Here is a 5048-nt window from a genome sequence, read left to right as displayed (position 1 = left end):
CTTGACCAGAATCAAACCTGGGACCCTTCAGCCCACAGGCTGACGCTCTATCCACTGAGCCAAACCGGTTAGGGCTATATTGTCTACTTTCATACGTGCTCCCAAATTGCCCTTCCAGGTCACATGAGAGCGTGCCTGACCAGACCACTGGGCAGCCCTGCAGAGAGTTGGGGACGGGGGGGGGGCGTCCCTGCATGGGGCTGGGGGGCTGGCTCCTGCCCTGCAACCTCGGGCTCTGGAGCCGTGTCCTGGCTGATCAACAGTGGCACCCGTGGCACCTGGGGCCGCCTCTGGCTGGATGTGCGCCCAGGAGCACGTGAGGGGCCCAGGCCCTGCCAGCCGCTGCCAGCCCCTGCCAACTGACACCAGCCCGGGGCACCTTCCCCTGCCCTGCTCGGAGGCAGGACAAAAACCTGCCAAGCGTGTTTCCCCGCTGGGAGTTTCGGCCCCTCTTTGGGGCTGTTTGTGTTTCGGGTCACGCTCCCGGCTGCCCCCACCCCTCTTTCCTCTGCCCAAGTGACGTTGCCTGAGCAGCCAGACCTCCAGGCCACTGGCTGTGCCTGCCCTGAGCTGCCCAGTGGGAACCTCCTTGTCCTCTTCCGGGCCCTTCCGGACCCTCTGTCCCATTTCATTCTCTCAGCAGAGTCCTGCGAAGGGAGGTCGCTGCCTCCATCCTACAGACGGGGCTGGCAGCCGGCCCAAGGTCACACAGCAAGTCAGAGGTTGGGGTGACGGGAAAACTGACCCCCAGCCCCGTGTCCACCGCACCCACCCAAACCGAACCACCAGACAGGGATGCGGCCTGGCAGCACCCCCTCCGGTTCATTCATTCATTCATTCATTCATTCATTCATTCAACAAATACTGAAACTTACCAGCATCAACTGCAGAGGGCTGGCCCCTGACCAAACTCTGCCACCGTCTGTCTTTGTAAACACAGCGAGACATGGCCACTCCCACCATCTGGCTCGGCTCTGACGCCGCGTGCGGTCTCCAGGGCAGAGGTCACTCCCGCAGAGGCCACTGGCCCCACGCCTGACACACTTACCAGTGGCCCTTCGCAGGAAACGTCTGCCCAGGGCCGTGTTATGACTTCTAGGCACTTTGCCCTTTCATGAAGCCCTTCCTTGTAAGAAAAAAAATTATACGTACATTATATAGCATATAACATATTTTATTTAATATAATATATGCTACATAACTATAATCATCTAGCCTAAATATGTAACATAAAATAAATATAAAATATAAGTATCTATCATATTTAACATAATACATATTATGTATGATTATATTTTATGACTGTTGGTATAAAGACAAGTATAATCCAGGCTGGGTTGGATTCTGGTTTTTTCCTACTGTTTTTAAATGAATTCAAATATTTCCATGAACCCCTAGGACAGTGATGGCGAACCTTTTGAGCTCGGCGTGTCAGCATTTTGAAAAACCCTAACTTAACTCTGGTGCTGTGTCACATATAGAAATTTTTTGATATTTGCAACCATAGTAAAACAAAGACATATTTTTGATATTTATTTTATATATTTAAATGCCATTTAACAAAGAAAAATCAACCAAAAAATGAGTTCGCGTGTCACCTCTGACACGCGTGTCATAGGTTCGCCATCACTGCCCTAGGACTACTGTGGACCCAGCACTGCCCCCCCTAAGGCTCCTGGAGAAGTGGGCGATGAGTGTGCACACGGGGGGTCACATGACCAAGAGCAGCGCCCCGAAAGGAGACACCCTGTGCTTAGCTCTCACTCAGCTTGGTCCGTACCCAGACAGTCGTGGGGCAGGGAGAGGTTTGATGGCTTTGAAGGGAACCGCTCAGGGCTCAGACGAAATGACTGCATACATTTCTTAGGATGAAGATTTTTATTCCCTTTCAAATTCCTTTATTTTGTATTTTTCAGACTTTTCATTAGCTTTTGTTTTTGGAATAAATAATAGATGCACAGCCCAGCCCGGCATGGCCAATGGTTGAATGTTGACCTATGAATCAGGAGGTCACGGTTCGATTCCCGTTTGGGGCATATGCCTGGGTTGCGGGCTAGATCCCCAGTGTGGGGCGTACGGGGGCAGCCAATCAACGATTCTCTCTCATCATTGATGTTTCTCTCTCTCCCTCTCCCTTCCTCTCTGAAATAAAAAAAAAAAAAAATTTAGAGAAAAAAATAATAGGGAGAACATTTTGAATGCCCCAAATGATTTGTAAAAGAATATAACTCTCCCTCCCACCCCTGCACCCCGTCGCCTTGCTGCGCTGGTCTGGGCCCCTTCAAGCAGAGCTGTGCCAACGTGGTTTACCACATTCCCACAAGGAACATGAGTATATTCTTATGCATAAATGCATCTTCTCTTTGTTGAATGGCTCTTTGGGATTCCATTGAATGAATATAACACAATCGGGGCGCCTGGGCATTCCCAGTGTCTTTCTGTTACAACAGTGGAGTAGAGAATGCTCTCCCATTACCTGGTGCTTCCCGATTCCTTTATTTTAAACAAGGATGTGCTATTTACGGAAGACACGATAGCCCGAAACGACCTCAGCGAATTCTAATTTTGGATGTTTATGGCCGACACCCAACAGAATTGGCTGGAGTGTGGGGCGGGAAGGAGGCAGACATTTAACACCGATTTAGTAATTTTTCCCGGGGATATGACTTCACAATTGCAAGTGTTACATAAACTGTAAACAAACCTTTTAAAGGTTACTTGAAAAAGCAGGGCTTCCAAATGAAGAACATCTATTCACCAGGCACCATTAAGAGAATGAAAAGGAAGCTGCAGAGCGGGGGAAGACGGGGCCATCTGCATGTCCAACAGGAGACTTGCATCCATCATATGTAAAGAGCTCCTACGGAACAATAAGAAAAGCAGCAGATTATCCCAAAGAAAAATGCATGCAAGGCTTGGTCAGCACTTCGTTAAAACAAAGGATATCCCACTGACCAGCAAACATATGAAAACATGCTCAGCTTCATCAGCCCTCAGGAAGACAGGCATGCCGAGCTAGCAAAGCAATCAAACCCGAGGAGGGCGCCCTGAGAACCCTCCATGTACAGCTGCGTGGTCGGCAGCACAGGTAGCCACCTGGAGTTTTGATTGGCATCTGAAGGGGAAGGGACGGGCTTATAGGACTGAGCCCTTCACCTGTGGGAATCTAATGCTCTTTCTAGGTCAGGGGTGCCCTGCCCAGGGCCATTGGGGTTTTTAATAACATCATTCGCAGGCCCACACACAATCATCAACTTAAAACCTAGCCTGCTCCATTTGGTCATTTACTTAACTCAGCCCTAATGCCCTGGCAGGGACAAACCGAACGATTTCTCGGGCCTTCTATGGCCCGCGGGCAGGACGTCCCCCAGCCCTGCTGTAGGTAGACGGCCTCAGAATTGAGTTCATTGCTTAGTGGTGCTGAAGAAACACGTCCGAATTGGTGTCAGAGTCGTTCAGTACTATTTGCAATAGCCAAGGATTGGGAACAAACCAGCGTCCCATGCATCTGCTGGAGACCCTGCTCTCGGTTCTCTCTGCACACCCCGAGGTGGCATCGCTGGACCCAGTGGCAGCTCTATTTTTAACTTGGGAAGAACCGTTTTACATTCCCACCCCCGGGGCACGAGGTCCCAATGTCTCCACCTCCCCTCCAACACTCGTTTCCCGGGTTTGACAGCAGCCATCCTGGTGGGTGTGACGTGGGTTTTGCTTTGGTTTTCCGTCTCCTTGGGAAACAGGCAGTTGTCACATATGTTATTCCCTGAGCTACACGCGCACGGACTCATGTCTGTGGGGTACATTTCTAGGAGTGAAACTCTCGGATCAAAGGATGTGTGCATTTTTTTTAAGTCACCAAATTGTTCCCATAGAGGTTGCCCCAATTCATAGCGCCACCGACAACGTCCCCCAGGCGCGCCGTGCCAGCGTGGAGTCAGATGCGCCCTCCAGTCCCCTGGTCCTCTGTGTGCAGAGTGAGGCCCCTCTGCCCCTCCTCCAGGGCCACAGCAGCCACCCCCACACAGAGCCCTGCTTCAGGGCCCTTACGGGGCTCCCCTCCCAAGTCGCCTGCCCTCCCTAACACTTCTCACAGCTATTGGGGTTCTATGTCTCAATAGGAGTTTGCCAGTGATTTGCTTTGAAAATCGGATCAGCCCTAGCCAGTTTGGCTCAGTGGATAGAGCATTGGCCTGCGGACTGGAGGGTCCCGGGTTTGATTCCGGTCAAGGGCACGTACCTAGGTTGCAGGTTCCTCCCCGGCCTGGGGCCAAGGCTCTGGTTGAGGCGCGTGCAGGAGGCAACCGATCTGTTTCTCTCTCATCGATGTTTCTCTCTCTTTTCCTCTGTCTTCTGCTCTCTAAAAACCAAGGGGAACATATCCTCAGGTGAGGACTGAAAAGAAAAGAAAAAGAAAACCCGATCAAAGGGGGGCAAGGATACTTCTGTGTCTTCGTTTGGGTTCCCCCAGGAGCCGCCCGGGGACTAGGATCCCGGGAAAGCACTGTAGTTGACTGCTGGTGGCCCAGGGACACGGACAGGATCGGGAAAGTGATGAGGGAAGAGAAGACAGGAAATAAGGACGTGTTATCCAGCTGGTTACCACGTGGGTGACTGAAGCTTGATCTCCCCCCTGCCATGTGTGTCTCCCCACTGTGTGTTCTGGGGTGAATGAGAAAGGGGAAGAGTTGCATCCGGTTCTGGGGAATGTGCACCCCATAGCTCCTCTCACATTAGCCTCAGGCCTTGTGCCTTTCCTGCACCCAGTCTGCCTGCCCCCCATACCGGCCACCTGCCTAGGGATTTTCCTGGGGGGCAGGAGGGGGGAAAGGGATGGGGTTGGCCCCGCCTCTCAGATACAGGCTTGGCCAATCAGCAGATCCCATCCCAAGAACCATTGTGATTGGCTCAGAGATGATCCTATGACCCAAGGAGGCTCATCAAAGCTAACCTCTGGGCTTTGTTGTCTTCAGAAGGTCCAGCTCTTTCCCTGATGGGTTTGGGGTCTGGAGCTGCTTGCTGGCCGCCATGGGGAGGGGCGTGTGTGCGTG

Source organism: Myotis brandtii, unplaced genomic scaffold (assembly GCF_000412655.1).
Source record: "Myotis brandtii unplaced genomic scaffold, ASM41265v1 scaffold411, whole genome shotgun sequence".
Classification (NCBI taxonomy): domain Eukaryota; kingdom Metazoa; phylum Chordata; class Mammalia; order Chiroptera; family Vespertilionidae; genus Myotis; species Myotis brandtii.
Note: the sequence above shows the minus strand (reverse complement) of the source record.